Below are 19,370 nucleotides of genomic sequence, written 5' to 3'. Positions count from 1 at the left end.
TCTAAATAAGCTCATGCTGGAAAAAATAACAGATGTCCTTTCCGAGTATAAACTTTTATACCACACAGACCATGTATTACTAGGCGGTGACTTTAATCTTGTTCCAAATGAATGGCAGGATAGAAATCCTCCTAGATACAGTATTAATCAGTGGAATCCAATTCTAACAAAGTTCATTGATTCAAACAATTTAAGTGATATACGGAGAGAGAAAAAGCCTGGAGTTACTCAATTCTCTTGGATTAAACCAAATGGTAATAAGATAAGATAACCTTTATTAGTCCCACACGTGGGAAATTTGTTTTGTCACAGCAGGAAGTGGACAGTGCAAAAGTTATGAGGCAAAAATTAGAATACAATAAGAATAAATACAGTACACAACTGTACAGAATAGAATAAAATAAAATACTATATACAGTAGAATAAAATAAAATAAATATACAATAAGATAAAAATAGAATACAAATACAAATACTATATACAACTGAGTAAAAATACAACGATGACAGAAAGGATTATTGCACTTAGTATTATTGCATATGTATGGATGTGTGTGCTTGATCAGTTAAAGTCTTTATTATGGAGTCTGACAGCAGTGGGGAGGAAAGACCTGCGAAATCTCTCCGTCCCACACCGTGGGTGCCGCAGTCTCCCACTGAAGGAGCTGCTCAGTGCTGTCACAGTCTGCTGCATGGGGTGGGAGATGTTGATGGTGGGAGATAATATGTCCAGATTAGATCTGTGGTTGGGCTCGACTTTACTATATAGATATGTTTCACATGTTTCCATCTCAGCAGCCCCATTGACAGATCACAGTATTATTACTCTTAAACTTAACCCTGAAAATAAAACACAATTTAAAAAAAGACTACTGGAAATTCAATGCAGATCTGTTAATTGATGATGAGTATGTTAAGATGGTTAAAGACCTCCATGAAATTTGCAATGATGGAACAATTGGTACTTACACACACGGATGGGAATTTTTTTAATTTAAAGTTAGAGAATTTTCAATTACGTTTAGTAAAATGAAAAGTAGACAACAAAAGGAATCTGAAAGTAAATTACTTTACAATATAAATAGCTATTGTAATAGACAGTTTATATCGGAGGCTGATAAGAAATCCCTTTTGTCGTTTTTGATCAGATTGAACCTTATATTCCAAAAATCGATTCTGTATTCAGAGAAATTTGTGATTCTGATATATCACTGGATGACTTAGATCAAGCCTTAAACAAACTGAAAATGGACAAAGCTCCTGGTTGGGATGGCTTGACTGCCATCTTTTATAAATTCTTCTGGAAAGAAATAAAATAATTTTTCTTCAAAACTATTAAGGAAATCATTAGTAATGAAACATTAGCAACGGCAATGAAACAGGGTCTTATCTCCCTTATTCCCAAACCTGGTAAAGATAAAAGACTAATCGATAATCTACGACAAATTACTCTATTGAATACAGATTATAAAATTCTTGCTCATGTTATTGCAAACGGATTAAAGGACAGCTTAGATCAGATTATTAGTGAAACACAATCTGGGTTCCTTAAAAATCGTTCTATCCACAATAATATTAGATTGGTTTTAGATCTACTGGATTATAATCACTTAATTGAAGATGATGGTGTGATTCTTTTTGTAGACTTTTATAAAGCATTTGATACGGTCGAACATCCTTTCATTTTAAAAGCTTTACAGTATTTTGGTAAAAAAAATTCATAGATTTAATTTCTTTATTATACTCTGACATCAATAGTTCTATTTCTTTACCTTTTGGAACGACTAAAAGATTTAACATCAGTCGAGGAATCCGTCAGGGGTGTCCAGCTTCTCCGTTACTTTTCATTATTGTAACGGAACTTTTAGCTATTTTCATGAAACACAATCCAAATATTCAACCACTGAATTTGATGGGAGCCCCATTGATCATAAGTCAATTAGCAGATGATACTACACTGTTTTTAAAGAACATGTCACAGGTTCCTCTTACACTAAATGAAATTTCACTATTTTCAAAGGCCTCTGGTTTGTACCTGAATATTAGAAAATGCGAATTATTAACTATTCATGATTGTAAACCCAATATCTCTCTTAACATAGCTATAAAAACTGAAATTAAATATTTGGGTATTATAATCTCAAAGAATACAAATAATAGAGAAAATCTAAATTTTGAGCATATTACCCAGAAATCTAAAAAGATCCAAATCAGCTGGTTACAAAGAGACCTCTCCATCTTTGGATGCGTCTTGCTTACTAAAACAGAAGGTATCTCTCGACTGATTTTTCCATCAAATGCTTATGTGTTTCCAATAGACTAATCAATAATATAAATCAAATTCACTTTAATTACATTTGGAGAAACAAGCAACATTATATTAGGAAAAACGATGAAGTGAAATCATTTGAAGAAGGAGGTTTGAATGCGATTGATTTTGAGCAGTGGATGGTTCCATCAAACTCAAATGGTTGCAGTCTTTCATAAATAACTCAAACAGTATTTGGTTTTATTTCCCCAAAGTAACGCTTGGTGGCATTGAATTTCTCTTAAAGTGTGACTTAGAAATTTCCAAATTACCAATTAAATTATCCAATTTTCATAAACAGGTTCTCCAGTACTGGAAAATGATTTACAAGCATAATTTTTCTCCAAATACAAATTCGATTTGGAACAACAGATGTATATTGATAAAAAAGAAAATCCATCTTTTATAAGGATTGGAGGGATCATGGAATTTGGACCGTTTTACACCTTTTAGACAATGACGGCAATGTATATTAAGATAATTATGGCTTATCATGTACTCAAAGTAAATTCATTAAAGTTGTGAAAGCCATTCCCCCTGCAATGATTCAGATGGCTAAAGCCAGTTTAACCTATTCTTCCTCTATAATTCGTGAACCGTCCTTAATTATTGATGATCGTCAATTTAAAAGGAAAGACATGCAATATTACATTTTTAAGGACAATTCTAACCAAACAACTTTTTCCTTCTCAATTAAAAAGAAAATATCTGTTTAAAGATTATAATTCGAGGTTTTTGACTAAGTATCTTTCTTTTCCAATTTCACCAAAAGCAAAAGAAAATCACTTTAAAATCTTAAATGCCATATACCCATCCAAGGACTATCTTCACAAGAAATTCAATATAGATACGAACGCATGCACTTTTTGCAACACTGATATTTAGACTACAGAGCACCTTTTTTATTCATGTGAAAGTTCCAGATCTTTTTGGGATGCTTTTCAGAACTGGTTAACCTCTAAAAATATTGACTGCCCTTCTCTAACCTTTCAAGTAATTCGATTTGGCCTGCAAACAGAAAATAGAATTTGGGATTAAGAACTTATTTATAGTTGCAAATATTTTTATTCATAAATGTCGCTTCTTGAAAATTACTCCGATTTTTGCTGACTTTAAAAATGAAGTCCTTCTATTGAAGGCTTCATTAGACAAGTGTAACTTAAATAAAGCTCACACCTTACTGGAATTTTTGATGCTGCTTTTCAACTGATGTAGCTAGACTGTGTGTGCGTATTTTTGATTTCTTTGTTTTTTACTTTATATGGAAGGTCATTTAATGTACTTGTATGCTGCTTTATGTTATTTCTGACCTATACTGTTCTTTTGTTCTTTGTTCGATGGCTGCTTTGTTCTTAACCACCTATATTTATACTTGTACATATCTTTTTGATTTGTAAGATATGCGCTGTAATTGTTAATTTATACAAATAAAAAAATATATATATTTGAATGATACGGTTAGCGCCCAGTTAGCTCCTAGCGTTTCTCAGCAGCTCTGCCTCCTTTTCGACTACCGGGACATTTAAACAATGGATAATCCGTATACAAAGAAATTCATGCTTTTCTCCTCAACAGAGAGCGTTCCCCGATTGAACAACAGCGCCGTAAAATAAGAAGAATGGTGCCTAATGACAGAGTTAATAATACAGACTTTATAATATGTCACGCGAAGATTCAGCAGCCAGATGAAGTGTTTACTGGCAATTGACAGTGATAGCGGACATTATCATCACTTTTCCAACAATCCTCTCCACACAGACAAGCATAAACACACTCGATTATCACTAAATCAAATTTAACACACGTTTGTAATGACGCTAATTCAGTTTACAATAGGGTTCATTCGCTCGGTCAGCAGGTGGCGGTATCCTCGTACACTGGGGAGTAAACTGCCATTAAACGAACAGAAGAAGAAGAAAACCCTAGCACATGCGCTGTACGGTCCGACTTTACACATGCGCAGTAAGGATCGGGAGCCCCGATCTGTCACTATCTTTTTATTTTTTTGTTTTTGTCTACATTCTATTAAATGTTTCATTATCGGAAACATTTTAAGAGATACTTGTTATTCTTAACATCTTAACAGATACTCTGACCCGTAACTATCGTAAAACGCTTCGATCAGAAGTAGACACCTTTCGCGCATGCGGGGTACCGATCGGGTTTCCGGTACGGATCGGGTAGTGACACGGACCACGTTTGATATTTGGGGAAATTGACGGTGCATTTGGAGTACGCATTTGAAGTAAACTTCAAATTGGGACAGCCGTCGTCGCGTGGCGGTGACGTAATCACACTCAAAATGCATACTTCAAGCGTGCGGTCTCTTATCATGTGTTCTCTAATTTAGGAGGCCTTAACTTCCTACTGCTCTGCAATTATAGTATTCCAAAAATACCACTTTCATCAACAAATTCTTTTGGCATGGGCGCTGATTTACAAACACAATTTCTCTCCACAAAACTGTTTTATTTGGAATAACTGCAATATTATTTATAAAAATAAAACTCTTTTTTTAAATAACTGGTTTAATAATGGAATAATCTTGGTTAGTCAGTTATATAGAGAAGATGGACTCTTTTATAATTACTCTGAGTTCCTCAGGAGATACAATGTACCGATAACGCCTAAAGAATTCTCAATAGTGTTCGATGCCATCCCATCTGGTCTGTCCATGTTACACAGATGCTCCCACAGTGCTCCACTACAGGTCACTCCCCCGGATGTGTTACATTCTTCTCTTGGCAATGTTTGCTTTTCCTCTCATAAGTCTATAAATACCAAAATAAGATCTCTCTTTCAGGATGCAATGGTCTCTGTTCCATCAGCCATATTTTATTGGGCCAATTTTGTAACAGATATTGAATGGAAAAAAGTTTGGATTTTACCACAAAGGTTTTTCTTGACAAACAAAATTAAAGAGATTTCCTTTAAGTTGATTCATAAGTTTTACCCTACCAAACAATATTTGTCCAAATTTATGGCTGAAATAAATGTAAATTGTACCTTCTGTCAAGAGCAACCTGAAACAGTTTCTCATCTGTTTTGGTCATGTAAATTTACATGTAAATTCTGGAAGGATTTCCACAAGTTTATTGCTGACTTTGTTCTCCCTAATCTTCAACTATACTATAAGGATGTTATCTTTGGCTATTATAATTTTAAAGACAAGGACAATGATGCTTTCTTCTTTATAAATTTGGTTTTATTTTTGGCAAAATTTCATATACACAAAAGCAAAGTCCTCGGCAGAAAGCCTGAACTTCCTATATTAAAAATGGAACTTGCACAATATATAAGGACAATCTCCTCATCAAAAAACACTAAGGCTCTCAAGACTGTTAACATCTATAACCGATTGAAACTGCTAACTTGATTTTGGCTCTTGCAAACTTCTGTTTATTTATGTTCCCCTTAATCTATTTTATTTTTTGTACTCACTTTTGTCTCACTGTCCTTGTCACTCTTTCTGTTCTTCATTGTACTACCACAATGTCATCTTTTATTTGATCCCTGTTTTACTTGACTGTATGTCTAAAATGTGATAAATAAAGTTTAAAAAAAAAAAGCGTGCGGTCTCTTAATTGGGACACAGCCCACGTTTCAGCTGTTTGTTTGGGTTTTTTTTTTTTTGGGGGGGGGGGGGGTGTGGGGGGCCTTCAAACCTTCATTTAAACCTCAGTACAATACAAAATACAATTAAACAGTACCATAAAATTACATACCATAGTCAATCCAAATAAAAAAACAATTCAGAACCTACAATATAAATATGCTAGGAGGAAAGTAACTGATCAAGCCAAAGAATAAAGTGATTGAAAGATTTTGATTTTCTCACAAACACCAATAGTTTTTATAGCTTTTGGGTTAGTGGAGTTCTTAATTGAATTAAGATACTGTACAAGTTCAAAGGAGAATACATAAAAAGAGGGATGTCTTCCTAAACATTTGGACTTGTGAATATGAAATTTAGCCATTTAAATTAACAAGTTAATCATATATAATAATAATAATAATGGATTGCATTTACATAGCGCTTTTCGGGACCCCTCAAAGCGCTTCCTCAATACCACTATTCATTCACTCTCACATTCATACACTGGTGAAGGCAAGCTACAGCTGCCCTGGGGCAGACTGACAGATATCTGTTATCAAAGTTGAATTGTCTTTGGTTTTTGTGTAGATCAAATAAAACATATTTCCAAAACAGTACAAATCCTTTAAATACATTTTCTGAAATAAAAACACAAACTCTGCCAAAAAAGATGTATAGTAGATTTCTTGGAAGTTTTACAAAAGCTACAGCTTGTATCAATGTCTAAATTGAATTTGCTTTAAAGATAATCTTTAGAAGGATAAATTCTGTGTATTAATTTATAAGAAATATCTTTAATTTTATTGGTAATTAAAAACTGATTAGGGAGTCGCCAAACTTCGTTCCACATAATACCATCTGACAACCTGTTCCAGAAAAAAATTACATATGGTACCGTGGTTATGCTTCTCTGAAATAAAGATCTGATAGATTTATTGTTGTTTTTAGATTGCTTAGAAAAGCAAATCTTGCCAACAAAAGTTTGTATAGGAGATGCCAACGGCCTGTGGAATGAAGTGATATTAGGTTGATTCTTAAACAGCATACAAACCCCTGATGGTATTGAGCCAAATACTTTTGTATAATCATGACGATTTATAGCTAAATTGAAATGTAAACAAAATTCTTCATAGGAGAAAAGCATACCATTCGAATCAAATAATTGGTTGACTAAAACAATGTTATTCCTAAACCAACTATCTAAGAAGAGAGATTTTCTTTTAAATAAAATATCCTTGTTATTCTAGATATAATAACTGTGTGGACTAAAGTTATGCTTGTAAATAAGAGTCCATGCTAAAAAAAGCTTGACGATGAAAAGCAGAGACTTTTATAGGGATTTTATCAATATCTTTTCTTTTTTTTTTTATTCATATTTTGGATGGACAGAAACATTAACAAATATACAACTGGAATAATCATACTGTCAGTTCTCTGTCCGTTTCTTAACAACAACCAACAAATAAGGACTAACAGTAACTAAGACAAACAGACAAACACAAAAAAAAAAAACCCAGGAGAAACAAAATGATATACCGCCTCCTGGGAAACTTCAGCAAAAACAAAAGCAATGGGGGCAAAACACCCGGGTGCCTAAAAACAAAACATAACCTTGACCACTGATGACATTAAGACAATTTCTTCCCTCTATTGACTTTCAAAGTAAAAAAAAAAAAAAAAAAAAAAAAGACAACAACAAATGTCATGAAAACAACATACCATGATGAAACCAGCGTCTTCCAACTGTCCTCTAAAATCTGGATACCCAGATCCTTCTCCCAACACTGCCTCAGTCCCCCCAAATTGGGAGAGTGTGCCTCTCTGAAGATCCCATAGAATTTGGATGCCCTGATTCTATTAATGCCAGGGGCTAGAGCTGGGCGATATATCGAGTTTTTAAAAAATATCGATATATTTTTATACGAGATATAAGATGTGACAATATCCTTTATATCGATATAGTCTATGTTACGTATAATTATACTTGTGGAGCCGCAAGTTTGCCTCTCTTTCGTCCACTTTCGTCTTTACGCAACGTTACTCGGCCTCGCCTCTCCTTCACTGAACACAACTCCCCCTCCTCCCCCATCGCTTCACCTGCAGGAAGCGACAAGATGGACACGGCAAATCTCCGTTAACAAGTTACTGCGCATCGCCCCGTGCGTGGGGCTGGACGGCGTCAATGTGTTAGCTAGCTAACCACGCTAACGCCATGCAGCCTAGAGGTGCTGCACGGACTAAAATCCTTTCATTTTCTCAAAAGTTGACAGCGCGCCTTATGTATGAATTCTGGTTGTGCTTGATGGCCGCGAACCGATTTTATGTGGAACACGGCGCTCAGCAATCTGTCAAAAAATGTTTTAATATGACTTTGCTAAGCTACGGAGCTGCACCGCTTGATGGATTGTCGGAGCATTACGGCTGAGCCTCGCGGAGTGATACGTACTGTGCTTCAACGTAATATTACCCTACTGTGTATAAGGACCATAAATGGCACCTGTTGAGAGACGTGGTTGCGAAGCGGATTTCAAACTCCAGGCTGTCAGTCACGCAGTACAAGTTGGGAACAGAGCAGCTGTGAAATCTGTCTTTGTTATTGTGCTCAGCGTCTTTTAGTTTACATTTTGACTGCACAATTGTGAGCTTTTTGTTATGCACAAAAACAACATTGTTTTCTTTTATTTATGGAGCATTATTATTTAATAAATGCTCATAATTTATTTTTGAGTAAATTTGATGTACATCTGCTCTATGTTAATAAAAGTGCCTGTGTGACATCTGGGACACAGCTTTGACTAAGAACTCTCTTCTTGTTCTTACTTTATGGCTTTAAAAAAAATATATCGAGATATATATCTTATATCGCCATCCAGCTAAAAAATATCGAGATATGAATTTTGGGTCATATCGCCCAGCCCTATCAGGGGCTACAAACAACTTCTGAATACTAGATGGAGGGTCTGGATTATTATTCAAAATGGTTTTAATACAGTGTCTTATTTGAAAAAACCTCCAAATTTCCCTTGGATCCAGATTGAATTCTCGTCTGATTTCTGCAAACGATTTCATGCCAGTCTGCCCAAATAAATCCCCCATCTGATTGATACCTGTCCTAGCCCAAGCCTCCCACCAGACCGGTTTCTTACCAATTAATATTTTCTTATTATACCAGATAGAGGCTCTAGCGGTAAGATAAGGGCTAATGTTGGTATATTGGGGAGCTCTAAACAAGGTCTCTTGCATGAAAGCCAATACTGGATCTTTAAACGGTACTGGTCTTCCCTTCTGAGTAAGGAAGGCCTCTAAAGACGAAGGAGCCACAAGACTTTCCTCAATCGCAACCCATGATAGCTTCTCAGTAAAGGAATTATGTATCTTAACTAACAGAGAGGGAGAAAGCATAATGATACCAGACCATCTCGGACAATGCCAACCCACCACTCTCTTTAGCAGCATATAATTTGGACCGATTAAAAGATGGCTTTTTGCCTGCCCACACAAAACCCTCCACACATGCATTATAAAGCTTTAGCAAGTTATGTGGGACTGCTATCGGTAACATGTGAAGAAAGTACTGAAGTTTAGGGGCAATAATCATCTTCACCAAATTAATTCTGCCCAAAAGGGACAGATTTATTTTAACCCAATTCTGCAACAGCGGACGAATGTTTTGAATCACTGGGGAGATGTTTACTTGCATTATGTTGTCTAAATCAGGGGTCAGTTTAATCCCTAAGTAAGTCAAACCCTCGGGCATCCACTTGAAATGCCATGAGCTCCTCATAACTGGCGGACACAATTTAGAAATGGGCATAACTTCCGACTTAGACCAATTTATGGTGTAGCCAGAGATTACAGAAAATGAATCAATAATTGAGGAAATTGCAGGAATGGCCTGTTCTGGGTTACTTGAGATCAGTAAAATGTCACCTGCATACAAAAAAGTTTTGTGTTCTTCTTGACCCATATCCAACCCTCTGATTTTCTTACATTCACGTAATGCAATAGCCAAAGGCTCCAAAAACAGGGCAAAAATGAGAGGTGATAAGGGTGAACCTTGTCTAGTACCCCGACTTAACGAAAAGGAGGGTGACATTATCCCATTGGTAATAACTGTAGCCATTGGATCTGTGTATACCACCTGAATCCACTGCCTAAAAAAGGGACCAAAACCGAATCTCTTCAACGTATAAAACAGAAAGGGATACTCAACTTTATCGAAGGCCTTCTCTGCATCTAAGGAGAACGCGACGACAGGGTCTAAATTAGTCCTGCTCTTCCAGAATATGTGCAATAACCTACGTAGATTATCTGCAGAACTTCTGTTTTTCACAAAACCGACCTGATCCCTATGCACCAAATACGGAAGAACTTTCTCAAGCCTAAAAGCTAGTATCTTAGAAATAATTTTTTCGTCCACATTAATTAATGAAATTGGGCGATAATTCCCACAATACTGTGGGTCTTTCCCTTTTTTATGTAATAACGTGATCACTGCCGATCGCATACTAAATGGTATAGTCTCCCTCTTTGAAACGCATCTTGATATACCGACAGTAGTCTTGGAGCTAATTCGTCCACAAACACCTTATAAAAATCTGATGGAAATCCATCGTTGCCTGGAGATTTGCCCAATCTAAGACTGCCAATTGCCTGCTTAACTTCAATTAGTGTAATCTTACCTTCTAATACAATTCTTTGATCTTCAGACAGGCTGGGAATTTTAATAGAAGAGAAGAAATCTGACAGCCTCTGTTCCTCCACCAATCCATTAGAGGTGTAAAGCTCCTGATAAAATTTATTAAAAATATCATTAATTTCTTTTTTACTGGTGGTCAACTTATTATTATTATTACTAGGAACAAAAATAGATGGTATAAGGTTGCTAGATTTTATCTGCTTAACCCTGTGTGAGATTATAATATTATTTTATGCCATGTTATACCCCTAATTAAAGATTGTGAATTATTATGTAGTTTTAGTTTGCATTATTCTCCTGAATTAGAAGAAGGTGATAACTATTGCATTTGTTAAACTGATTTGCATTACATTAGACTGCTAATTTATTGTGAATGAATGATATTGTTATATGATGCATTATACTGCTGAGTTATAAGAAATACTGTTCGCAGAAAGTCATTGCCTTATTTGTCTGAGTAGAAGAGAACAGAACATACTGAAGTTTTCTGCCCCATCTCAGCAGGAGCAGATAAACAGGGAGTCGTAGCTTAGGCGCTGTGTGAGAGAAAGAATGTGAATGTTTAGGCTTTTATGATTAGGTGGGGGCCACTAGAGGCTATAAGAGGTTGATCAATGCTCCACCATTTTGAGATCTGATGCTGTCTGCGTACGGTGTCCATCTCCCACGCATGTGATCATTAAAATCATCGTTTGACTCAACCCGGCCGGACCAGTGTTGTTATTGTGGTTTTTCCTCTTGTATCCATCCCCAATATTTGAATCCGTAACACTTGTGTGCCAACATTTTACCTGTTCTCTCCACTTGTTCAAAATACTTCTGATTTAGACAAAACATTGCATATTCCGCTTTTTTCTCCAGTATACTATTCATCTCAAATTTAAATTTTATTAATTTGTTCCATAAATCCCTCTCTGGGTGCAGCATGTGTTGTTTTTCAAGCTCCTTGATATCCTGTTCCAGCTTCATCAGCTTGTCCCTCTCAGCTTTTTTAATCAAGGAGCAATTTGGATAAGGCGCCCCCTCAAACAGGCCTTAAAAGCGTCCCAGGTCATTCCAACGTCGTCAATAGAGCCCTCATTGTGCAACCAAAACTCCTTTATCATTTCCCTTATACATTCACAATGACCCTTATTCTTCAATAATGAGTTATTCAAACGCCACCTAGGTGACGGTTTAATATTATCAGTACCAGAAAGAACAAGGTCAATGGGAGCATGATCCGAAACAGCAATATTACCAATAGAGGACCCAATAGTTTGACTTGCCAGAGAACGGGACACCAAGAAGTAGTCTATCCTGGAGTAGGTTGAGTGAGGATGCGAAAAAAAAAGTATAATCTCTTTCTTGAGGATGAAGAAGTCTCCATATATCTACCAGGCTCAATTCCTCTGACATCACGTCCACCGCAACATTAACTGGGTCCTTACTTAGTCCAGTACGAGAGGATTTATCCAACAATACATCCCTGACCTGGTTAAAATCTCCCCCAATTACAATATTTGTATTACCTATAGTCCGCACCATGTTACATACTTCATGAAAGAATTGTGGCTGAGGAGAATTGGGAGCATATATGTTGACCAATGTCATTTTCCGCCCCTGTAAACATGCATCCAAAACCACCCATCTACCCTCCTGATCTGTATAATGCTTAAAAACCTGAAAATCCAAATTTCTTCTGATCGATATGACCACCCCTCTTTTTCTAGCCGAAAATGCAGTAAAATAAACTTGCGCCACCCAATCTCTTTTAAGCTTTAATGATTCCACCTCATCGAGATGGGTCTCCTGAATCAGGGCTATGTCTGTCTTTTTCTGCTTCAAGTATGTGAGGATTTTCTTCCTTTTAATAACATTATGACAACCCGCTATATTCCACGACACTATTTTACATAACTCCATAACACCACGCGAGCCAAATTATTGTACAGATTTATCCAGTAGAACATCCCATTTTTTACCCATATAACAAATCTTAAAGCCAGTTACATAAGACAACCCAGTGGTCTAAAAAAATAGGTCTATACAGGACAGTTGGCACCATACCATCAAAACGAACAACAAAACAAAACACAGTTGGAAAAAAAGAAAAACAAAACAAAACCATGAAATTGTTGGTCCGTGGCATATGGGCTCAAAATGTGGTCATAAATATTTTGTACTTGTAAAAAAGATTTGTGTGTGTGTGTAAAAAAGATTTGTGTGTGTGTAAAAAAGATTTGTGTGTGTGTAAAAAAGATTTGTGTGTGTGTAAAAAAGATTTGTGTGTGGACAAGTACGGATTTTTGACCCTATTTTTCTTCCCTTCATCTGATTGGTCAATGTCATGTCAATCACAAATGTAACAATCCAATCAGAGAACAGATGGGTTTGGCTGCCGGAGGGGCGCTTTTTTTGAACTGCAGGTCTTTGAAGGGAATAAATGCCCTTTTACATGCCAACCCAGCGTTTTCCTTCATCACCACGAAGGAAAACAGTCTGTGGTCGTCCGAATTTGGTGATTTTTATGTCACAGGTCTACGTGTTTAATACAGGGACTTCCACAGCCTTTTCAACAGCGCTGCGGACCGCGGGGTGGGGGCGGGCAGTGTTTTGGAAATGACAGTCTTCTTTACAAAGCTTTCTTCATAATGCTTTAGCATACATGTTTTTATTGAACTAGCAAAAAAAACAAACTCTTGTAGAGGACATAAAGTGTCCTCTGTAGAGACATGTATTGTTGCCCTATCATATATGTATGTGCTCTTAACCTGAAAGGTATAAATACGGAAGTGTGTGTGCAATAAATGCTGACGCAGAGGAAGGTGTGTCCCTCTGATGTAAAACTCTAAACAACGTGTGTATGGTTTATTCCTCCGTGAGATATGCGAGTTACCCCGGTATTTCTGCCCTAGAAAATGGAACCTCCAACAGGTTATGGGCCCAGAAGGGATGTGGGAAGCCGGTGGAACCGTCTATGCTTCGACGGAGACGAGAGAAACTACGAATTGTGGGAAACAAAGTTCCTGGGATACCTGCGGCTACTTGGGCTAAAGGCTGCCATTCTGAACGAGCCCGGCGAGTCGGAGGAAGAAGACAAGGACTTGGATGAAAAGAATGAAGTAGCTTATGCAGAGCTAATCCAAGTATTGGATGATAGAAGTCTTTCACTCGTGATGAGAGATGCCAAGGATGACGGACGGAAAGCGTTGGAAATTCTGAGAGAGCACTACGCCGGTAAGGGGACACCACGCGTGATTAGCCTGTACACGGAGCTAACGTCGCTACAGAAAACGCCCAGTGAGAGCGTCACAGACTATATGATAAGGGCTGAGACTGCCATTACAGCTCTGAGGAATGCAGAAGAGACGTTAAGTGATGGACTGCTTATTGCAATGGTGCTAAAAGGGTTGCCTGAATCTTTCAAGCCGTTTGCCATACATGTAACCCACAGTGACAAAGCAATGACATTTAGTGAATTCAAAGCTAAATTAAGAAGCTACGAGAGCACCGAAAAGGCCTAATGGTTGATACAGGGGCCACTTCTCACATTAGTACGGACATTCAGAGATTTAAGAGTTTTGATGAGACATTCACACCTGGAAGACACTTCATGGAATTAGCTGACGGAACCAGGACGAGTGGGGTCGCACTGAAGAGGGGAGATGTGGAGGTCTATCTACAAGACAGCGAGGGACGAAAGGTGAAGGCGACACTGGAGGGAGCACTTTACATTCCCTCTTACCCGCAAGATATCTTCTCGGTTCAGGCGGCGACGGCCAAAGGAGCCTCAGTAACCTTCAAGAAGGGCTGCAACCAGCTTATCCATAAGAACGGGACAAGGTTTAAGATAAGTGAATATGAACGCCTATACTATTTGAACAGTGTTACATCTGATCATTATGTTGACAACGACGAATGCAATGGCTGTCATGATGTAGAAACTTGGCACAAAATCCTCGGCCATTGCAACTATGAAGACTTGGTTAAACTAGAGAACATTACCGAGGGTATGAAAATAAAAGGTAAAGCTAAACATTACCAAGACTGTGAAGTGTGTACAAAAGGCAAATTTATCCAAACCAGGAATAGAGAGCCTGATGAAAGAGCAGAAGAAGCATTAGAGCTAGTGCACACTGACTTAGCTGGACCGATAGAACCAGAAGCTAAAGACGGGTTCAGGTACACGTTAGCATTTACTGATGATTACTCAGGCACAATGTTTGTGTACTTTCTAAAGGCTAAAAGTGACACCGTAAAAGCAACTGAAAAGTTTTTGGCAGACGTCGCCCCCTATGGGCAAGTAAAGAGAATCAGATCAGACAATGGAACTGAATTTACATCTAAAGAGTTTCAGACATTGTTAAATAAAAACACGATAAGGCATGAGACATCAGCGCCGTATTCACCTCATCAGAATGGGACTGCCGAGAGACAATGGCGAACACTTTTTGAAATGGCACGGTGTATGTTGATCGAAAGTAACCTGCCAAAGAGATTATGGACTTATGCTGTTATGACTGCCGCAGTAATTCGTAATAGGTGTTACAACAGACGCACAAAGCAAACCCCTTATTACATGCTGACAGGAAAGAAGCCAGACATGTCGAGGATGGGGATTTTTGGATCAGTTTGCTACGGTTACGGGCACAACAAAAAAAAGTTAGACGCGAGATGTGACGAAGGAGTTTTTGTGGGTTACGATAAAAACAGTCCGTCGTATCTAATCTACTACCCTAAAACAGGACGAGTTCTTAGACATAGGTTGGTCAAGTTCCTCACTAAAAGTGTAGTTGAGCACCAAACCCAGACCACTCAGGTTGATGACAATGGAGATGATGATTTGACTCCAGGGGACATCTTGAAGTACCCCGCTAGAAAGGACAAAACAGGGAATGACCAGAGATCAGATGAAAGTATGATCCTGGAACCTGAAAGTGACATTCAGGACAATGGCATAAATGATGCACAAAACTCAGACAAACAGAGTGATAGAACAGAGTCTGAACGATATCCCAAACGAAACAGGAGAAGGCCAGATTACCTGAAAGACTATGTCCAAACTGCAGAAGACGACCAAACATCGCTGACTGTAGATTACTGTTACAGGGTGATGTATGACATACCAAAGACTTTTGAAGAAGCTATGCAGTCATCGAACTCTAAGTGTTGGTCAGATGCTATGGAAGATGAAATGAGATCCTTGCAAGACAATAACACGTTTACTTTAACCACGCTGCCAGAAGGTAAAAATGCAGTGGGGGGGGAGATGGGTGTATGTGATAAAAGAGAACCCAAATCAGACTAAAACATTTAAAGCAAGATATGTTGCTAAAGGCTATAGCCAAGTTCAAGGCATTGATTACAAAGAAACCTTTTCGCCGACTGCAGATATGACGTCAGTGCGTACGCTGATGCAATTAGCAGTACAGCACAACTTTAAACTCCATCAAATGGACGTGAAGACTGCTTATTTGCACGCCCCAATCGATTGTGAGGTGTATATGCAGCAACCAGAAGGTTTTGAAGTAAAATCAGACACAGGGGAAAAACTGGTCTGTAAACTAAACAAATCACTATATGGTTTGAAACAATCTGGCAGGAACTGGAATAAGATGTTACATGACCATTTATGTGCAAAAGGTTACAAACAAAATCCTGTAGACCATTGTGTATATTCCAGACAGACAGCGAGTGAGACAGTGATTCTTATCATCTGGGTTGATGATGTAATCATAGCTGCCAACGATGAAGACGCTATCAGAAACGTGAAACAAATGTTGGATGAGAAATTTAAAATGAAGGATCTTGGTGAGCTCAAACATTTCTTGGGTATTGACTGTATACAACAGAACCATGAGATAAGACTAAATCAGACACGGTACATCACAAAAATCCTGGAAAAGTTCAAAATGTCTGACTGTAAGCCACGTTCTACTCCTTGTGAACTCAAAAATGACTTTGGTGCACATGGTGAATCAGTTGATTCAGGAAAATATAGAGAATTAGTGGGCAGTTTGATTTACTTAATGACATGTACAAGACCAGATTTGAGTTGGATAGTGAGCAAACTGTCACAATCCCTGTCTGAGCCAAAAGAGCATCATTGGACAGCAGCAAAACATGTATTACGTTACCTTAAGGGGACACTAAACAAAGAGCTGTGCTATAAAAGGATAGAAGGAAACCTAAATCTTATAGCATACAGCGATGCAGATTGGGCCACAGACTTGAGTGACAGGAGAAGTACAACGGGTTATTGTTTTGTACTATCCAAAAATGGGCCAGTGATCTGCTGGAAAACCAGGAAGCAAGCTACAGTAGCTTTGTCAACGTGCGAGGCAGAGTACATGGCGATGGCCGCCACAGTACAAGAAAGCTTATACCTCTCACAGCTACTTAATGGCATGGACATTAAAAGGCAATATTCACCAGTTACCATTCTTGCAGACAATCAAGGTGCAATTGCATTGTCCAAAAATCCTATAAACCGTCAAAGATGTAAACACATCGATATCAAGTATCACTTTATTAGGTCTGCTATAACTGAGAAGGAAGTACAAGTTAAATATTGTGCAACAGAAGACATGGTAGCAGACATCATGACTAAGGCTGTAAGTAAAGTGAAAATAGATTTACGCATATTTTGTTTGGAACATAAAATGTTGATATGTGAATATCATGTAAATATGTATATCATGTAAATGTGTAATGTATAGTGTTAAGAGCAAGTGGGGGTGTTGCCCTATCATATATGTATGTGCTCTTAACCTGAAAGGTATAAATACGGAAGTGTGTGTGCAATAAATGCTGACGCAGAGGAAGGTGTGTCCCTCTGATGTAAAACTCTAAACAACGTGTGTATGGTTTATTCCTCCGTGAGATATGCGAGTTACCCCGGTATTTCTGCCCTAGAAAATGGAACCTCCAACATGTATGCTAAAGCATTATGAAGAAAGCTTTGTAAAGAAGACTGTCATTTCCAAAACACTGCCCGCCCCCACCCCGCGGTCCGCAGCGCTGTTGAAAAGGCTGTGGAAGTCCCTGTATTAAACACGTAGACCTGTGACATAAAAATCACCAAATTCGGACGACCACAGACTGTTTTCCTTCGTGGTGATGAAGGAAAACGCTGGGTTGGCATGTAAAAGGGCATTTATTCCCTTCAAAGACCTGCAGTTCAAAAAAAGCGCCCCTCGACAGCCAAACCCATCTGTTCTCTGATTGGATTGTTACATTTGTGATTGACATGACATTGACCAATCAGATGAAGGGAAGAAAAATAGGGTCAAAAATCCGTACTTGTAACTTGCAGGGGTTTTTTTTCTAAGTCCACACACAAATCTTTTTTTACACACATACAAATCTTTTTTACGCACACACAAATCTTTTTTACACATACAAATCTTTTTTACAAGTACAAAATATTTATGACCACATTTTGAGCCCATAGTGGCACTCAAAAATCCCATAATGGCGTCCCTCCTCACGTTCCCCGTGCCCCCCCCCCCCAAAAAAAAAAAAACCCCACAGAAGTAAACTAACCCATAGCTTATAAAATCCTCTTAATCTACATCACCCGGAATGTTAGCCGAATCCAGGCCGCTTAGAAATTGCTTAGCCTCTGCTGGGTTGGAAAACTGATGATACTGGTTATCCACTGAAAAAGTCATAACAGCCGGAAAGCGAAGGGAATAGCCAATATTGCACACAAGCGACGCACCCCATCAAACTTCCGGCGTTTTTCTTGTACCTCCTGTGCATAATCCTGGAAAAAACGAACTCTCATGCCTTTCCAAATGATCTGCTTCTTTTTTCTGGCACCCGCCAGTACGGACATCTTGGCTTTATCCGGTAGGAAGCGAACGATGATGTGTCTCGGTCTGGAGTCCGCAGCTGGCTTCGGAGGTGCTGGCCCCACCCGATGGATTCTGTCTATTTCGTAGTAATCTCCCATCTCAATGTCCAGAGCCTCAGACAACAGATTCTTCACTCAATCCTCAAGATTACGGCCTTCGGTTCCTTCTCTTTATCAATATCAAAATTACAGGTAAGGAAAAATTCAATGCCACCTAACTTAAACATGAACACAGGTATAGTATTCCAAATGGAAGTAGGATTAGTAATTAGATTCTTTAACCAATTTATTTTGAATGTGTTATTTAAAGTGTTAAAATCTAACACATTAAGTCCTCCATTGACATATGAGTTCATAAGAACTGTTTCTTTAATGCAGTGTGTCCTATTTTTCCAGGTAAAGTTGAAAAGTAACTTATCAACCTCTTTTATGAGTTTATTATCAAGGTGCAATGCCAATGCAGCGTGTGTAAGACGAGAGATACCTTCACGTCTCAGCTGTTTGTGGAGGTAAAATACGTCTGCACAATTACGCTCAGCCATCATTGTGAGTGCGCACGCCAAGGGGCGGCGAGACATTTATACAGCCGTATATCGCACATGACTATGAAAGGCGGAAGAGGAAGTAGTTCCTTTGAATGTAGACAATCCGAATGTTATAGTTTCTTTCCACTGTGTTCCTGTTAATGGTAAACTACAAATTTACTCTAAATTACTAAAATATCGATATTGTAATGTGAGAATCGATTCTAGAACATAAATGATTGGTATCGGAGGAATCGATATTTCAGGATCGATCCGCATATCACTACTCCGTAACGAAGGCACCCGGCTCTGCTCTAGTTACAGGAAATGTTTGAATATTTAGTTACCGAAATATGGTAACTGAAAAGCGAAGGCAAAGAGGGTCAGTTTGTCTAACAGTGTAAC

General features: G+C 38.1%; 1 protein-coding gene across 4 annotated transcripts in view; it reads right to left on the bottom strand.

Annotated features, from left to right (window-relative positions):
* The window catches only part of asrgl1 (asparaginase and isoaspartyl peptidase 1), a 30,492-nt gene that overhangs the window by 10,805 nt on the left and 317 nt on the right, over positions 1 to 19,370 (bottom strand). For 2 of the 4 annotated variants that reach the window (XM_026189819.2, XM_080288035.1), the window contains exon 2: positions 10,585 to 10,690. The exons of the other annotated variants lie outside the window; for them this stretch is intronic. The gene's annotated coding sequence lies outside the window, so the exon portion shown is untranslated. The remainder of the gene's footprint in view (positions 1 to 10,584; positions 10,691 to 19,370) is intronic. 4 annotated transcript variants of the gene reach the window in all.

Source organism: Astatotilapia calliptera, chromosome 13, assembly GCF_964374335.1.
Source record: "Astatotilapia calliptera chromosome 13, fAstCal68.1, whole genome shotgun sequence".
Lineage (NCBI taxonomy): Eukaryota > Metazoa > Chordata > Actinopteri > Cichliformes > Cichlidae > Astatotilapia > Astatotilapia calliptera.
The sequence above is the reverse complement of the archived record's forward strand: the minus strand, read 5'-3'. Positions and strand labels throughout refer to the sequence as shown.